At 50.4% G+C, this 17,309-nt stretch overlaps 12 non-coding genes across 12 annotated transcripts; all 12 read right to left on the bottom strand.

The window, feature by feature from the left end:
* Nucleotides 1-543: 543 nt before the first annotated feature.
* On the bottom strand, nt 544-632 carry trnay-gua (transfer RNA tyrosine (anticodon GUA)). The gene is given in 2 exon segments: nt 544-579; nt 596-632. It is a non-coding gene; the product is annotated as a tRNA-Tyr (tRNA).
* Nucleotides 633-1,970: 1,338 nt separating this feature from the next.
* On the bottom strand, nt 1,971-2,059 carry trnay-gua (transfer RNA tyrosine (anticodon GUA)). The gene is given in 2 exon segments: nt 1,971-2,006; nt 2,023-2,059. It is a non-coding gene; the product is annotated as a tRNA-Tyr (tRNA).
* A 1,338-nt stretch (nt 2,060-3,397) lies between these two features.
* Nucleotides 3,398-3,486, bottom strand: trnay-gua (transfer RNA tyrosine (anticodon GUA)). Its single transcript is given in 2 exon segments — nt 3,398-3,433; nt 3,450-3,486. It is a non-coding gene; the product is annotated as a tRNA-Tyr (tRNA).
* A 1,338-nt stretch (nt 3,487-4,824) lies between these two features.
* Nucleotides 4,825-4,913, bottom strand: trnay-gua (transfer RNA tyrosine (anticodon GUA)). The gene is given in 2 exon segments: nt 4,825-4,860; nt 4,877-4,913. It is a non-coding gene; the product is annotated as a tRNA-Tyr (tRNA).
* Nucleotides 4,914-6,251: 1,338 nt separating this feature from the next.
* Nucleotides 6,252-6,340, bottom strand: trnay-gua (transfer RNA tyrosine (anticodon GUA)). Its single transcript is given in 2 exon segments — nt 6,252-6,287; nt 6,304-6,340. It is a non-coding gene; the product is annotated as a tRNA-Tyr (tRNA).
* Nucleotides 6,341-7,678: 1,338 nt separating this feature from the next.
* Nucleotides 7,679-7,767, bottom strand: trnay-gua (transfer RNA tyrosine (anticodon GUA)). The gene is given in 2 exon segments: nt 7,679-7,714; nt 7,731-7,767. It is a non-coding gene; the product is annotated as a tRNA-Tyr (tRNA).
* A 1,338-nt stretch (nt 7,768-9,105) lies between these two features.
* trnay-gua (transfer RNA tyrosine (anticodon GUA)) lies at nt 9,106-9,194 on the bottom strand. The gene is given in 2 exon segments: nt 9,106-9,141; nt 9,158-9,194. It is a non-coding gene; the product is annotated as a tRNA-Tyr (tRNA).
* A 1,338-nt stretch (nt 9,195-10,532) lies between these two features.
* trnay-gua (transfer RNA tyrosine (anticodon GUA)) lies at nt 10,533-10,621 on the bottom strand. Its single transcript is given in 2 exon segments — nt 10,533-10,568; nt 10,585-10,621. It is a non-coding gene; the product is annotated as a tRNA-Tyr (tRNA).
* A 1,338-nt stretch (nt 10,622-11,959) lies between these two features.
* trnay-gua (transfer RNA tyrosine (anticodon GUA)) lies at nt 11,960-12,048 on the bottom strand. The gene is given in 2 exon segments: nt 11,960-11,995; nt 12,012-12,048. It is a non-coding gene; the product is annotated as a tRNA-Tyr (tRNA).
* Nucleotides 12,049-13,386: 1,338 nt separating this feature from the next.
* On the bottom strand, nt 13,387-13,475 carry trnay-gua (transfer RNA tyrosine (anticodon GUA)). The gene is given in 2 exon segments: nt 13,387-13,422; nt 13,439-13,475. It is a non-coding gene; the product is annotated as a tRNA-Tyr (tRNA).
* Nucleotides 13,476-14,813: 1,338 nt separating this feature from the next.
* trnay-gua (transfer RNA tyrosine (anticodon GUA)) lies at nt 14,814-14,902 on the bottom strand. Its single transcript is given in 2 exon segments — nt 14,814-14,849; nt 14,866-14,902. It is a non-coding gene; the product is annotated as a tRNA-Tyr (tRNA).
* Nucleotides 14,903-16,240: 1,338 nt separating this feature from the next.
* trnay-gua (transfer RNA tyrosine (anticodon GUA)) lies at nt 16,241-16,329 on the bottom strand. Its single transcript is given in 2 exon segments — nt 16,241-16,276; nt 16,293-16,329. It is a non-coding gene; the product is annotated as a tRNA-Tyr (tRNA).
* Nucleotides 16,330-17,309: the final 980 nt, after the last annotated feature.

Genomic DNA, 17,309 nt, shown 5'->3' with positions numbered 1-17,309 from the left:
GTTGCACAATGTAGTCCGACTTGATTGCCGTCGTAGTCTCAGCAGCTGTATGGAAGTAAATGTACGGACAGGAGTGAGATCCTGCTGCAGACATGCGCTGCTTAAACAAAGCCGATGCTTTTCTGTCGAGAGCATGTACCATCGGCAGCGGGTGAGAACGAAGAGGACGCAATTCATCAGAGATGGTCAAAGAAGCAGAGAAGAAACTGAGCTCATGAATTAAATTGAGACAAGCTGAAAGTGGTGGCAAGCATGAGTATAATGGGGCAGTGGCGCGCTGTGTGCGACTGACAGAATACTGCTGGTACTTTGAATGGATTGCGGCTGCTTGGAAGCATTGCTGCTGCAATGCATTTCCTACTGGCCAGGAAGTGCAAAGGCAGAAGTAAAAGAGCCAGCTAGCGGCTCCTCTCAAAGTGGAAAAGGAATGCTGCTGCAGATGGAGAGGAAGCTGCGAGACGAATGCAAGTGACGAGCTGCAACGACTGGCACAATGTCTCATGCTGCTCCATGCAGAGTTCTGGTAAAAGTCAACGGCAGGCTGCCTTCGAGCCGGAATTGAACCAGCGACCTAAGGATGTCGGGTATGAATCATCTACAGTCCTCCGCTCTACCAGCTGAGCTATCGAAGGGAAGCACACCATGACTCTCTCTTTACTCGTTGACTGCCATGCGCCTATAGCTCTTTGCCGATTCATCCACCTCAGATTGTTCCAGCTGAGTGAGACTGTCAGCCATGAACTCTTTCTCCACAGCCGTGGCCTGTGCTCTGCTCAATTCAATGTCTCATGCTGCAAACCTCAACTTATTGCATTCATCCTAACTGCCCTGCAACTTCTTGCAGTTGTTGAATTCTGACTTGGCGCACGTTGAAACCTAAAGGCTTCGCTCACTGTGTCAGTAAGCGCATGCAGCAGATGCACATGGAGGTCAGTGGGCTGCGTGCCAGTGGAAAACTTCCACTTCAACCTCACAGACAAGGACAAGATTCGCAGAGTTAAATTCTTGACTCCCCTCAGGATTGCACCTTTGATCTTTGGGAAAATAAAGACACCTTCATTGATGCCGCGATCCAAAAACTCTCATCTGGCTCTAACTCAGACATGCGGGTAAGATTGATTGGCCATGCTGAATTACCCCTGAATGCCAGTGGGACGGGCTATGTCAGGTGCATGACATCATGCAAACAGGGTCTGGGTGGGAGTGCTGCTGGTGCAGATTGGATGGGCCGAATGGCCTCCTCCTGCACTGTAGGATCCTATCATCTACGATCTGTGGAGTCCTTGTGGAACAGCGCAAGTTCAAATTTCGGAGGTGTGTAGACTGAATTTTGCTGGAACCATGGAGAGATTCGGGAACGCGGGCATCAATGCAACTGCCTCTCACGCGTGAAGCCTGCACCCGCAAGTTGAACTGAACCCTGTGAAGTTGCACAATGTAGTCCGACTTGACTGCCGTCGTAGTCTCAGCAGCTGTATGGAAGTAAATGTACGGACAGGAGTCAGATCCTGCTGCAGACATGCGCTGCTTAAACAAAGCCGATGCTTTTCTGTCGAGAGCATGTACCATCGGCAGCGGGTGAGAACGATGAGGACGCAATTCATCAGAGATGGTCAAAGAAGCAGAGAAGAAACTGAGCTCATGAATTAAATTGAGACAAGCTGAAAGTGGTGGCAAGCATGAGTATAATGGGGCAGTGGCGCGCTGTGTGCGACTGACAGAATACTGCTGGTACTTTGAATGGATTGCGGCTGCTTGGAAGCATTGCTGCTGCAATGCATTTCCTACTGGCCAGGAAGTGCAAAGGCAGAAGTAAAAGAGCCAGCTAGCGGCTCCTCTCAAAGTGGAAAAGGAATGCTGCTGCAGATGGAGAGGAAGCTGCGAGACGAATGCAAGTGACGAGCTGCAACGACTGGCACAATGTCTCATGCTGCTCCATGCAGAGTTCTGGTAAAAGTCAACGGCGGGCTTCCTTCGAGCCGGAATTGAACCAGCGACCTAAGGATGTCGGGTATGAATCATCTACAGTCCTCCGCTCTACCAGCTGAGCTATCGAAGGGAAGCACACCATGACTCTCTCTTTACTCGTTGACTGCCATGCGCCTATAGCTCTTTGCCGATTCATCCACCTCAGATTGTTCCAGCTGAGTGAGACTGTCAGCCATGAACTCTTTCTCCACAGCCGTGGCCTGTGCTCTGCTCAATTCAATGTCTCATGCTGCAAACCTCAACTTATTGCATTCATCCTAACTGCCCTGCAACTTCTTGCAGTTGTTGAATTCTGACTTGGCGCACGTTGAAACCTAAAGGCTTCGCTCACTGTGTCAGTAAGCGCATGCAGCAGATGCACATGGAGGTCAGTGGGCTGCGTGCCAGTGGAAAACTTCCACTTCAACCTCACAGACAAGGACAAGATTCGCAGAGTTAAATTCTTGACTCCCCTCAGGATTGCACCTTTGATCTTTGGGAAAATAAAGACACCTTCATTGATGCCGCGATCCAAAAACTCTCATCTGGCTCTAACTCAGACATGCGGGTAAGATTGATTGGCCATGCTGAATTACCCCTGAATGCCAGTGGGACGGGCTATGTCAGGTGCATGACATCATGCAAACAGGGTCTGGGTGGGAGTGCTGATGGTGCCGATTGGATGGGCCGAAAGGCCTCCTCCTGCACTGTAGGATCCTATCATCTACGATCTGTGGAGTCCTTGTGGAACAGCGCAAGTTCAAATTTCGGAGGTGTGTAGACTGAATTTTGCTGGAACCATGGAGAGATTCGGGAACGCGGGCATCAATGCAACTGCCTCTCACGTGTGAAGCCTGCACCCGCAAGTTGAACTGAACCCTGTGAAGTTGCATAATCTAGTCCGACTTGATTGCCGTCGAAGTCTCAGCAGCTGTATGGAAGTAAATGTACGGACAGGAGTGAGATCCTGCTGCAGACATGCGCTGCTTAAACAAAGCCGATGCTTTTCTGTCGAGAGCATGTACCATCGGCAGCAGGTGAGAACGATGAGGACGCAATTCATCAGAGATGGTCAAAGAAGCAGAGAAGAAACTGAGCTCATGAATTAAATTGAGACAAGCTGAAAGTGGTGGCAAGCATGAGTATAATGGGGCAGTGGCGCGCTGTGTGCGACTGACAGAATACTGCTGGTACTTTGAATGGATTGCGGCTGCTTGGAAGCATTGCTGCTGCAATGCATTTCCTACTGGCCAGGAAGTGCAAAGGCAGAAGTAAAAGAGCCAGCTAGCGGCTCCTCTCAAAGTGGAAAAGGAATGCTGCTGCAGATGGAGAGGAAGCTGCGAGACGAATGCAAGTGACGAGCTGCAACGACTGGCACAATGTCTCATGCTGCTCCATGCAGAGTTCTGGTAAAAGTCAACGGCGGGCTTCCTTCGAGCCGGAATTGAACCAGCGACCTAAGGATGTCGGGTATGAATCATCTACAGTCCTCCGCTCTACCAGCTGAGCTATCGAAGGGAAGCACACCATGACTCTCTCTTTACTCGTTGACTGCCATGCGCCTATAGCTCTTTGCCGATTCATCCACCTCAGATTGTTCCAGCTGAGTGAGACTGTCAGCCATGAACTCTTTCTCCACAGCCGTGGCCTGTGCTCTGCTCAATTCAATATCTCATGCTGCAAACCTCAACTTATTGCATTCATCCTAACTGCCCTGCAACTTCTTGCAGTTGTTGAATTCTGACTTGGCGCACGTTGAAACCTAAACGCTTCGCTCACTGTGTCAGTAAGCGCATGCAGCAGATGCACATGGAGGTCAGTGGGCTGCGTGCCAGTGGAAAACTTCCACTTCAACCTCACAGACAAGGACAAGATTCGCAGAGTTAAATTCTTGACTCCCCTCAGGATTGCACCTTTGATCTTTGGGAAAATAAAGACACCTTCATTGATGCCGCGATCCAAAAACTCTCATCTGGCTCTAACTCAGACATGCGGGTAAGATTGATTGGCCATGCTGAATTACCCCTGAATGCCAGTGGGACGGGCTATGTCAGGTGCATGACATCATGCAAACAGGGTCTGGGTGGGAGTGCTGCTGGTGCAGATTGGATGGGCCGAATGGCCTCCTCCTGCACTGTAGGATCCTATCATCTACGATCTGTGGAGTCCTTGTGGAACAGCGCAAGTTCAAATTTCGGAGGTGTGTAGACTGAATTTTGCTGGAACCATGGAGAGATTCGGGAACGCGGGCATCAATGCAACTGCCTCTCACGCGTGAAGCCTGCACCCGCAAGTTGAACTGAACCCTGTGAAGTTGCACAATGTAGTCCGACTTGATTGCCGTCGTAGTCTCAGCAGCTGTATGGAAGTAAATGTACGGACAGGAGTGAGATCCTGCTGCAGACATGCGCTGCTTAAACAAAGCCGATGCTTTTCTGTCGAGAGCATGTACCATCGGCAGCGGGTGAGAACGAAGAGGACGCAATTCATCAGAGATGGTCAAAGAAGCAGAGAAGAAACTGAGCTCATGAATTAAATTGAGACAAGCTGAAAGTGGTGGCAAGCATGAGTATAATGGGGCAGTGGCGCGCTGTGTGCGACTGACAGAATACTGCTGGTACTTTGAATGGATTGCGGCTGCTTGGAAGCATTGCTGCTGCAATGCATTTCCTACTGGCCAGGAAGTGCAAAGGCAGAAGTAAAAGAGCCAGCTAGCGGCTCCTCTCAAAGTGGAAAAGGAATGCTGCTGCAGATGGAGAGGAAGCTGCGAGACGAATGCAAGTGACGAGCTGCAACGACTGGCACAATGTCTCATGCTGCTCCATGCAGAGTTCTGGTAAAAGTCAACGGCGGGCTGCCTTCGAGCCGGAATTGAACCAGCGACCTAAGGATGTCGGGTATGAATCATCTACAGTCCTCCGCTCTACCAGCTGAGCTATCGAAGGGAAGCACACCATGACTCTCTCTTTACTCGTTGACTGCCATGCGCCTATAGCTCTTTGCCGATTCATCCACCTCAGATTGTTCCAGCTGAGTGAGACTGTCAGCCATGAACTCTTTCTCCACAGCCGTGGCCTGTGCTCTGCTCAATTCAATGTCTCATGCTGCAAACCTCAACTTATTGCATTCATCCTAACTGCCCTGCAACTTCTTGCAGTTGTTGAATTCTGACTTGGCGCACGTTGAAACCTAAAGGCTTCGCTCACTGTGTCAGTAAGCGCATGCAGCAGATGCACATGGAGGTCAGTGGGCTGCGTGCCAGTGGAAAACTTCCACTTCAACCTCACAGACAAGGACAAGATTCGCAGAGTTAAATTCTTGACTCCCCTCAGGATTGCACCTTTGATCTTTGGGAAAATAAAGACACCTTCATTGATGCCGCGATCCAAAAACTCTCATCTGGCTCTAACTCAGACATGCGGGTAAGATTGATTGGCCATGCTGAATTACCCCTGAATGCCAGTGGGACGGGCTATGTCAGGTGCATGACATCATGCAAACAGGGTCTGGGTGGGAGTGCTGCTGGTGCAGATTGGATGGGCCGAATGGCCTCCTCCTGCACTGTAGGATCCTATCATCTACGATCTGTGGAGTCCTTGTGGAACAGCGCAAGTTCAAATTTCGGAGGTGTGTAGACTGAATTTTGCTGGAACCATGGAGAGATTCGGGAACGCGGGCATCAATGCAACTGCCTCTCACGCGTGAAGCCTGCACCCGCAAGTTGAACTGAACCCTGTGAAGTTGCACAATGTAGTCCGACTTGACTGCCGTCGTAGTCTCAGCAGCTGTATGGAAGTAAATGTACGGACAGGAGTCAGATCCTGCTGCAGACATGCGCTGCTTAAACAAAGCCGATGCTTTTCTGTCGAGAGCATGTACCATCGGCAGCGGGTGAGAACGATGAGGACGCAATTCATCAGAGATGGTCAAAGAAGCAGAGAAGAAACTGAGCTCATGAATTAAATTGAGACAAGCTGAAAGTGGTGGCAAGCATGAGTATAATGGGGCAGTGGCGCGCTGTGTGCGACTGACAGAATACTGCTGGTACTTTGAATGGATTGCGGCTGCTTGGAAGCATTGCTGCTGCAATGCATTTCCTACTGGCCAGGAAGTGCAAAGGCAGAAGTAAAAGAGCCAGCTAGCGGCTCCTCTCAAAGTGGAAAAGGAATGCTGCTGCAGATGGAGAGGAAGCTGCGAGACGAATGCAAGTGACGAGCTGCAACGACTGGCACAATGTCTCATGCTGCTCCATGCAGAGTTCTGGTAAAAGTCAACGGCGGGCTGCCTTCGAGCCGGAATTGAACCAGCGACCTAAGGATGTCGGGTATGAATCATCTACAGTCCTCCGCTCTACCAGCTGAGCTATCGAAGGGAAGCACACCATGACTCTCTCTTTACTCGTTGACTGCCATGCGCCTATAGCTCTTTGCCGATTCATCCACCTCAGATTGTTCCAGCTGAGTGAGACTGTCAGCCATGAACTCTTTCTCCACAGCCGTGGCCTGTGCTCTGCTCAATTCAATGTCTCATGCTGCAAACCTCAACTTATTGCATTCATCCTAACTGCCCTGCAACTTCTTGCAGTTGTTGAATTCTGACTTGGCGCACGTTGAAACCTAAAGGCTTCGCTCACTGTGTCAGTAAGCGCATGCAGCAGATGCACATGGAGGTCAGTGGGCTGCGTGCCAGTGGAAAACTTCCACTTCAACCTCACAGACAAGGACAAGATTCGCAGAGTTAAATTCTTGACTCCCCTCAGGATTGCACCTTTGATCTTTGGGAAAATAAAGACACCTTCATTGATGCCGCGATCCAAAAACTCTCATCTGGCTCTAACACAGACATGCGGGTAAGATTGATTGGCCATGCTGAATTACCCCTGAATGCCAGTGGGACGGGCTATGTCAGGTGCATGACATCATGCAAACAGGGTCTGGGTGGGAGTGCTGCTGGTGCAGATTGGATGGGCCGAATGGCCTCCTCCTGCACTGTAGGATCCTATCATCTACGATCTGTGGAGTCCTTGTGGAACAGCGCAAGTTCAAATTTCGGAGGTGTGTAGACTGAATTTTGCTGGAACCATGGAGAGATTCGGGAACGCGGGCATCAATGCAACTGCCTCTCACGCGTGAAGCCTGCACCCGCAAGTTGAACTGAACCCTGTGAAGTTGCACAATGTAGTCCGACTTGACTGCCGTCGTAGTCTCAGCAGCTGTATGGAAGTAAATGTACGGACAGGAGTCAGATCCTGCTGCAGACATGCGCTGCTTAAACAAAGCCGATGCTTTTCTGTCGAGAGCATGTACCATCGGCAGCGGGTGAGAACGATGAGGACGCAATTCATCAGAGATGGTCAAAGAAGCAGAGAAGAAACTGAGCTCATGAATTAAATTGAGACAAGCTGAAAGTGGTGGCAAGCATGAGTATAATGGGGCAGTGGCGCGCTGTGTGCGACTGACAGAATACTGCTGGTACTTTGAATGGATTGCGGCTGCTTGGAAGCATTGCTGCTGCAATGCATTTCCTACTGGCCAGGAAGTGCAAAGGCAGAAGTAAAAGAGCCAGCTAGCGGCTCCTCTCAAAGTGGAAAAGGAATGCTGCTGCAGATGGAGAGGAAGCTGCGAGACGAATGCAAGTGACGAGCTGCAACGACTGGCACAATGTCTCATGCTGCTCCATGCAGAGTTCTGGTAAAAGTCAACGGCGGGCTTCCTTCGAGCCGGAATTGAACCAGCGACCTAAGGATGTCGGGTATGAATCATCTACAGTCCTCCGCTCTACCAGCTGAGCTATCGAAGGGAAGCACACCATGACTCTCTCTTTACTCGTTGACTGCCATGCGCCTATAGCTCTTTGCCGATTCATCCACCTCAGATTGTTCCAGCTGAGTGAGACTGTCAGCCATGAACTCTTTCTCCACAGCCGTGGCCTGTGCTCTGCTCAATTCAATGTCTCATGCTGCAAACCTCAACTTATTGCATTCATCCTAACTGCCCTGCAACTTCTTGCAGTTGTTGAATTCTGACTTGGCGCACGTTGAAACCTAAAGGCTTCGCTCACTGTGTCAGTAAGCGCATGCAGCAGATGCACATGGAGGTCAGTGGGCTGCGTGCCAGTGGAAAACTTCCACTTCAACCTCACAGACAAGGACAAGATTCGCAGAGTTAAATTCTTGACTCCCCTCAGGATTGCACCTTTGATCTTTGGGAAAATAAAGACACCTTCATTGATGCCGCGATCCAAAAACTCTCATCTGGCTCTAACTCAGACATGCGGGTAAGATTGATTGGCCATGCTGAATTACCCCTGAATGCCAGTGGGACGGGCTATGTCAGGTGCATGACATCATGCAAACAGGGTCTGGGTGGGAGTGCTGATGGTGCCGATTGGATGGGCCGAAAGGCCTCCTCCTGCACTGTAGGATCCTATCATCTACGATCTGTGGAGTCCTTGTGGAACAGCGCAAGTTCAAATTTCGGAGGTGTGTAGACTGAATTTTGCTGGAACCATGGAGAGATTCGGGAACGCGGGCATCAATGCAACTGCCTCTCACGTGTGAAGCCTGCACCCGCAAGTTGAACTGAACCCTGTGAAGTTGCATAATCTAGTCCGACTTGATTGCCGTCGAAGTCTCAGCAGCTGTATGGAAGTAAATGTACGGACAGGAGTGAGATCCTGCTGCAGACATGCGCTGCTTAAACAAAGCCGATGCTTTTCTGTCGAGAGCATGTACCATCGGCAGCAGGTGAGAACGATGAGGACGCAATTCATCAGAGATGGTCAAAGAAGCAGAGAAGAAACTGAGCTCATGAATTAAATTGAGACAAGCTGAAAGTGGTGGCAAGCATGAGTATAATGGGGCAGTGGCGCGCTGTGTGCGACTGACAGAATACTGCTGGTACTTTGAATGGATTGCGGCTGCTTGGAAGCATTGCTGCTGCAATGCATTTCCTACTGGCCAGGAAGTGCAAAGGCAGAAGTAAAAGAGCCAGCTAGCGGCTCCTCTCAAAGTGGAAAAGGAATGCTGCTGCAGATGGAGAGGAAGCTGCGAGACGAATGCAAGTGACGAGCTGCAACGACTGGCACAATGTCTCATGCTGCTCCATGCAGAGTTCTGGTAAAAGTCAACGGCGGGCTTCCTTCGAGCCGGAATTGAACCAGCGACCTAAGGATGTCGGGTATGAATCATCTACAGTCCTCCGCTCTACCAGCTGAGCTATCGAAGGGAAGCACACCATGACTCTCTCTTTACTCGTTGACTGCCATGCGCCTATAGCTCTTTGCCGATTCATCCACCTCAGATTGTTCCAGCTGAGTGAGACTGTCAGCCATGAACTCTTTCTCCACAGCCGTGGCCTGTGCTCTGCTCAATTCAATGTCTCATGCTGCAAACCTCAACTTATTGCATTCATCCTAACTGCCCTGCAACTTCTTGCAGTTGTTGAATTCTGACTTGGCGCACGTTGAAACCTAAAGGCTTCGCTCACTGTGTCAGTAAGCGCATGCAGCAGATGCACATGGAGGTCAGTGGGCTGCGTGCCAGTGGAAAACTTCCACTTCAACCTCACAGACAAGGACAAGATTCGCAGAGTTAAATTCTTGACTCCCCTCAGGATTGCACCTTTGATCTTTGGGAAAATAAAGACACCTTCATTGATGCCGCGATCCAAAAACTCTCATCTGGCTCTAACTCAGACATGCGGGTAAGATTGATTGGCCATGCTGAATTACCCCTGAATGCCAGTGGGACGGGCTATGTCAGGTGCATGACATCATGCAAACAGGGTCTGGGTGGGAGTGCTGCTGGTGCAGATTGGATGGGCCGAATGGCCTCCTCCTGCACTGTAGGATCCTATCATCTACGATCTGTGGAGTCCTTGTGGAACAGCGCAAGTTCAAATTTCGGAGGTGTGTAGACTGAATTTTGCTGGAACCATGGAGAGATTCGGGAACGCGGGCATCAATGCAACTGCCTCTCACGCGTGAAGCCTGCACCCGCAAGTTGAACTGAACCCTGTGAAGTTGCACAATGTAGTCCGACTTGATTGCCGTCGTAGTCTCAGCAGCTGTATGGAAGTAAATGTACGGACAGGAGTGAGATCCTGCTGCAGACATGCGCTGCTTAAACAAAGCCGATGCTTTTCTGTCGAGAGCATGTACCATCGGCAGCGGGTGAGAACGAAGAGGACGCAATTCATCAGAGATGGTCAAAGAAGCAGAGAAGAAACTGAGCTCATGAATTAAATTGAGACAAGCTGAAAGTGGTGGCAAGCATGAGTATAATGGGGCAGTGGCGCGCTGTGTGCGACTGACAGAATACTGCTGGTACTTTGAATGGATTGCGGCTGCTTGGAAGCATTGCTGCTGCAATGCATTTCCTACTGGCCAGGAAGTGCAAAGGCAGAAGTAAAAGAGCCAGCTAGCGGCTCCTCTCAAAGTGGAAAAGGAATGCTGCTGCAGATGGAGAGGAAGCTGCGAGACGAATGCAAGTGACGAGCTGCAACGACTGGCACAATGTCTCATGCTGCTCCATGCAGAGTTCTGGTAAAAGTCAACGGCGGGCTGCCTTCGAGCCGGAATTGAACCAGCGACCTAAGGATGTCGGGTATGAATCATCTACAGTCCTCCGCTCTACCAGCTGAGCTATCGAAGGGAAGCACACCATGACTCTCTCTTTACTCGTTGACTGCCATGCGCCTATAGCTCTTTGCCGATTCATCCACCTCAGATTGTTCCAGCTGAGTGAGACTGTCAGCCATGAACTCTTTCTCCACAGCCGTGGCCTGTGCTCTGCTCAATTCAATGTCTCATGCTGCAAACCTCAACTTATTGCATTCATCCTAACTGCCCTGCAACTTCTTGCAGTTGTTGAATTCTGACTTGGCGCACGTTGAAACCTAAAGGCTTCGCTCACTGTGTCAGTAAGCGCATGCAGCAGATGCACATGGAGGTCAGTGGGCTGCGTGCCAGTGGAAAACTTCCACTTCAACCTCACAGACAAGGACAAGATTCGCAGAGTTAAATTCTTGACTCCCCTCAGGATTGCACCTTTGATCTTTGGGAAAATAAAGACACCTTCATTGATGCCGCGATCCAAAAACTCTCATCTGGCTCTAACTCAGACATGCGGGTAAGATTGATTGGCCATGCTGAATTACCCCTGAATGCCAGTGGGACGGGCTATGTCAGGTGCATGACATCATGCAAACAGGGTCTGGGTGGGAGTGCTGCTGGTGCAGATTGGATGGGCCGAATGGCCTCCTCCTGCACTGTAGGATCCTATCATCTACGATCTGTGGAGTCCTTGTGGAACAGCGCAAGTTCAAATTTCGGAGGTGTGTAGACTGAATTTTGCTGGAACCATGGAGAGATTCGGGAACGCGGGCATCAATGCAACTGCCTCTCACGCGTGAAGCCTGCACCCGCAAGTTGAACTGAACCCTGTGAAGTTGCACAATGTAGTCCGACTTGACTGCCGTCGTAGTCTCAGCAGCTGTATGGAAGTAAATGTACGGACAGGAGTCAGATCCTGCTGCAGACATGCGCTGCTTAAACAAAGCCGATGCTTTTCTGTCGAGAGCATGTACCATCGGCAGCGGGTGAGAACGATGAGGACGCAATTCATCAGAGATGGTCAAAGAAGCAGAGAAGAAACTGAGCTCATGAATTAAATTGAGACAAGCTGAAAGTGGTGGCAAGCATGAGTATAATGGGGCAGTGGCGCGCTGTGTGCGACTGACAGAATACTGCTGGTACTTTGAATGGATTGCGGCTGCTTGGAAGCATTGCTGCTGCAATGCATTTCCTACTGGCCAGGAAGTGCAAAGGCAGAAGTAAAAGAGCCAGCTAGCGGCTCCTCTCAAAGTGGAAAAGGAATGCTGCTGCAGATGGAGAGGAAGCTGCGAGACGAATGCAAGTGACGAGCTGCAACGACTGGCACAATGTCTCATGCTGCTCCATGCAGAGTTCTGGTAAAAGTCAACGGCGGGCTGCCTTCGAGCCGGAATTGAACCAGCGACCTAAGGATGTCGGGTATGAATCATCTACAGTCCTCCGCTCTACCAGCTGAGCTATCGAAGGGAAGCACACCATGACTCTCTCTTTACTCGTTGACTGCCATGCGCCTATAGCTCTTTGCCGATTCATCCACCTCAGATTGTTCCAGCTGAGTGAGACTGTCAGCCATGAACTCTTTCTCCACAGCCGTGGCCTGTGCTCTGCTCAATTCAATGTCTCATGCTGCAAACCTCAACTTATTGCATTCATCCTAACTGCCCTGCAACTTCTTGCAGTTGTTGAATTCTGACTTGGCGCACGTTGAAACCTAAAGGCTTCGCTCACTGTGTCAGTAAGCGCATGCAGCAGATGCACATGGAGGTCAGTGGGCTGCGTGCCAGTGGAAAACTTCCACTTCAACCTCACAGACAAGGACAAGATTCGCAGAGTTAAATTCTTGACTCCCCTCAGGATTGCACCTTTGATCTTTGGGAAAATAAAGACACCTTCATTGATGCCGCGATCCAAAAACTCTCATCTGGCTCTAACACAGACATGCGGGTAAGATTGATTGGCCATGCTGAATTACCCCTGAATGCCAGTGGGACGGGCTATGTCAGGTGCATGACATCATGCAAACAGGGTCTGGGTGGGAGTGCTGCTGGTGCAGATTGGATGGGCCGAATGGCCTCCTCCTGCACTGTAGGATCCTATCATCTACGATCTGTGGAGTCCTTGTGGAACAGCGCAAGTTCAAATTTCGGAGGTGTGTAGACTGAATTTTGCTGGAACCATGGAGAGATTCGGGAACGCGGGCATCAATGCAACTGCCTCTCACGCGTGAAGCCTGCACCCGCAAGTTGAACTGAACCCTGTGAAGTTGCACAATGTAGTCCGACTTGATTGCCGTCGTAGTCTCAGCAGCTGTATGGAAGTAAATGTACGGACAGGAGTGAGATCCTGCTGCAGACATGCGCTGCTTAAACAAAGCCGATGCTTTTCTGTCGAGAGCATGTACCATCGGCAGCGGGTGAGAACGATGAGGACGCAATTCATCAGAGATGGTCAAAGAAGCAGAGAAGAAACTGAGCTCATGAATTAAATTGAGACAAGCTGAAAGTGGTGGCAAGCATGAGTATAATGGGGCAGTGGCGCGCTGTGTGCGACTGACAGAATACTGCTGGTACTTTGAATGGATTGCGGCTGCTTGGAAGCATTGCTGCTGCAATGCATTTCCTACTGGCCAGGAAGTGCAAAGGCAGAAGTAAAAGAGCCAGCTAGCGGCTCCTCTCAAAGTGGAAAAGGAATGCTGCTGCAGATGGAGAGGAAGCTGCGAGACGAATGCAAGTGACGAGCTGCAACGACTGGCACAATGTCTCATGCTGCTCCATGCAGAGTTCTGGTAAAAGTCAACGGCGGGCTTCCTTCGAGCCGGAATTGAACCAGCGACCTAAGGATGTCGGGTATGAATCATCTACAGTCCTCCGCTCTACCAGCTGAGCTATCGAAGGGAAGCACACCATGACTCTCTCTTTACTCGTTGACTGCCATGCGCCTATAGCTCTTTGCCGATTCATCCACCTCAGATTGTTCCAGCTGAGTGAGACTGTCAGCCATGAACTCTTTCTCCACAGCCGTGGCCTGTGCTCTGCTCAATTCAATGTCTCATGCTGCAAACCTCAACTTATTGCATTCATCCTAACTGCCCTGCAACTTCTTGCAGTTGTTGAATTCTGACTTGGCGCACGTTGAAACCTAAAGGCTTCGCTCACTGTGTCAGTAAGCGCATGCAGCAGATGCACATGGAGGTCAGTGGGCTGCGTGCCAGTGGAAAACTTCCACTTCAACCTCACAGACAAGGACAAGATTCGCAGAGTTAAATTCTTGACTCCCCTCAGGATTGCACCTTTGATCTTTGGGAAAATAAAGACACCTTCATTGATGCCGCGATCCAAAAACTCTCATCTGGCTCTAACTCAGACATGCGGGTAAGATTGATTGGCCATGCTGAATTACCCCTGAATGCCAGTGGGACGGGCTATGTCAGGTGCATGACATCATGCAAACAGGGTCTGGGTGGGAGTGCTGATGGTGCCGATTGGATGGGCCGAAAGGCCTCCTCCTGCACTGTAGGATCCTATCATCTACGATCTGTGGAGTCCTTGTGGAACAGCGCAAGTTCAAATTTCGGAGGTGTGTAGACTGAATTTTGCTGGAACCATGGAGAGATTCGGGAACGCGGGCATCAATGCAACTGCCTCTCACGTGTGAAGCCTGCACCCGCAAGTTGAACTGAACCCTGTGAAGTTGCATAATCTAGTCCGACTTGATTGCCGTCGAAGTCTCAGCAGCTGTATGGAAGTAAATGTACGGACAGGAGTGAGATCCTGCTGCAGACATGCGCTGCTTAAACAAAGCCGATGCTTTTCTGTCGAGAGCATGTACCATCGGCAGCAGGTGAGAACGATGAGGACGCAATTCATCAGAGATGGTCAAAGAAGCAGAGAAGAAACTGAGCTCATGAATTAAATTGAGACAAGCTGAAAGTGGTGGCAAGCATGAGTATAATGGGGCAGTGGCGCGCTGTGTGCGACTGACAGAATACTGCTGGTACTTTGAATGGATTGCGGCTGCTTGGAAGCATTGCTGCTGCAATGCATTTCCTACTGGCCAGGAAGTGCAAAGGCAGAAGTAAAAGAGCCAGCTAGCGGCTCCTCTCAAAGTGGAAAAGGAATGCTGCTGCAGATGGAGAGGAAGCTGCGAGACGAATGCAAGTGACGAGCTGCAACGACTGGCACAATGTCTCATGCTGCTCCATGCAGAGTTCTGGTAAAAGTCAACGGCGGGCTGCCTTCGAGCCGGAATTGAACCAGCGACCTAAGGATGTCGGGTATGAATCATCTACAGTCCTCCGCTCTACCAGCTGAGCTATCGAAGGGAAGCACACCATGACTCTCTCTTTACTCGTTGACTGCCATGCGCCTATAGCTCTTTGCCGATTCATCCACCTCAGATTGTTCCAGCTGAGTGAGACTGTCAGCCATGAACTCTTTCTCCACAGCCGTGGCCTGTGCTCTGCTCAATTCAATGTCTCATGCTGCAAACCTCAACTTATTGCATTCATCCTAACTGCCCTGCAACTTCTTGCAGTTGTTGAATTCTGACTTGGCGCACGTTGAAACCTAAAGGCTTCGCTCACTGTGTCAGTAAGCGCATGCAGCAGATGCACATGGAGGTCAGTGGGCTGCGTGCCAGTGGAAAACTTCCACTTCAACCTCACAGACAAGGACAAGATTCGCAGAGTTAAATTCTTGACTCCCCTCAGGATTGCACCTTTGATCTTTGGGAAAATAAAGACACCTTCATTGATGCCGCGATCCAAAAACTCTCATCTGGCTCTAACTCAGACATGCGGGTAAGATTGATTGGCCATGCTGAATTACCCCTGAATGCCAGTGGGACGGGCTATGTCAGGTGCATGACATCATGCAAACAGGGTCTGGGTGGGAGTGCTGCTGGTGCAGATTGGATGGGCCGAATGGCCTCCTCCTGCACTGTAGGATCCTATCATCTACGATCTGTGGAGTCCTTGTGGAACAGCGCAAGTTCAAATTTCGGAGGTGTGTAGACTGAATTTTGCTGGAACCATGGAGAGATTCGGGAACGCGGGCATCAATGCAACTGCCTCTCACGCGTGAAGCCTGCACCCGCAAGTTGAACTGAACCCTGTGAAGTTGCACAATGTAGTCCGACTTGATTGCCGTCGTAGTCTCAGCAGCTGTATGGAAGTAAATGTACGGACAGGAGTGAGATCCTGCTGCAGACATGCGCTGCTTAAACAAAGCCGATGCTTTTCTGTCGAGAGCATGTACCATCGGCAGCGGGTGAGAACGAAGAGGACGCAATTCATCAGAGATGGTCAAAGAAGCAGAGAAGAAACTGAGCTCATGAATTAAATTGAGACAAGCTGAAAGTGGTGGCAAGCATGAGTATAATGGGGCAGTGGCGCGCTGTGTGCGACTGACAGAATACTGCTGGTACTTTGAATGGATTGCGGCTGCTTGGAAGCATTGCTGCTGCAATGCATTTCCTACTGGCCAGGAAGTGCAAAGGCAGAAGTAAAAGAGCCAGCTAGCGGCTCCTCTCAAAGTGGAAAAGGAATGCTGCTGCAGATGGAGAGGAAGCTGCGAGACGAATGCAAGTGACGAGCTGCAACGACTGGCACAATGTCTCATGCTGCTCCATGCAGAGTTCTGGTAAAAGTCAACGGCGGGCTTCCTTCGAGCCGGAATTGAACCAGCGACCTAAGGATGTCGGGTATGAATCATCTACAGTCCTCCGCTCTACCAGCTGAGCTATCGAAGGGAAGCACACCATGACTCTCTCTTTACTCGTTGACTGCCATGCGCCTATAGCTCTTTGCCGATTCATCCACCTCAGATTGTTCCAGCTGAGTGAGACTGTCAGCCATGAACTCTTTCTCCACAGCCGTGGCCTGTGCTCTGCTCAATTCAATGTCTCATGCTGCAAACCTCAACTTATTGCATTCATCCTAACTGCCCTGCAACTTCTTGCAGTTGTTGAATTCTGACTTGGCGCACGTTGAAACCTAAAGGCTTCGCTCACTGTGTCAGTAAGCGCATGCAGCAGATGCACATGGAGGTCAGTGGGCTGCGTGCCAGTGGAAAACTTCCACTTCAACCTCACAGACAAGGACAAGATTCGCAGAGTTAAATTCTTGACTCCCCTCAGGATTGCACCTTTGATCTTTGGGAAAATAAAGACACCTTCATTGATGCCGCGATCCAAAAACTCTCATCTGGCTCTAACTCAGACATGCGGGTAAGATTGATTGGCCATGCTGAATTACCCCTGAATGCCAGTGGGACGGGCTATGTCAGGTGCATGACATCATGCAAACAGGGTCTGGGTGGGAGTGCTGCTGGTGCAGATTGGATGGGCCGAATGGCCTCCTCCTGCACTGTAGGATCCTATCATCTACGATCTGTGGAGTCCTTGTGGAACAGCGCAAGTTCAAATTTCGGAGGTGTGTAGACTGAATTTTGCTGGAACCATGGAGAGATTCGGGAACGCGGGCATCAATGCAACTGCCTCTCACGCGTGAAGCCTGCACCCGCAAGTTGAACTGAACCCTGTGAAGTTGCACAATGTAGTCCGACTTGATTGCCGTCGTAGTCTCAGCAGCTGTATGGAAGTAAATGTACGGACAGGAGTGAGATCCTGCTGCAGACATGCGCTGCTTAAACAAAGCCGATGCTTTTCTGTCGAGAGCATGTACCATCGGCAGCGGGTGAGAACGAAGAGGACGCAATTCATCAGAGATG

The sequence above is a fragment of the Carcharhinus amblyrhynchos genome, chromosome 8 (assembly GCF_965287045.1).
Source record: "Carcharhinus amblyrhynchos chromosome 8, sCarAmb.v2.hapA, whole genome shotgun sequence".
NCBI classification, from domain to species: Eukaryota; Metazoa; Chordata; class Chondrichthyes; order Carcharhiniformes; family Carcharhinidae; genus Carcharhinus; species Carcharhinus amblyrhynchos.
Note: the sequence above shows the minus strand (reverse complement) of the source record. Positions and strands in the feature narration are given on the sequence as shown.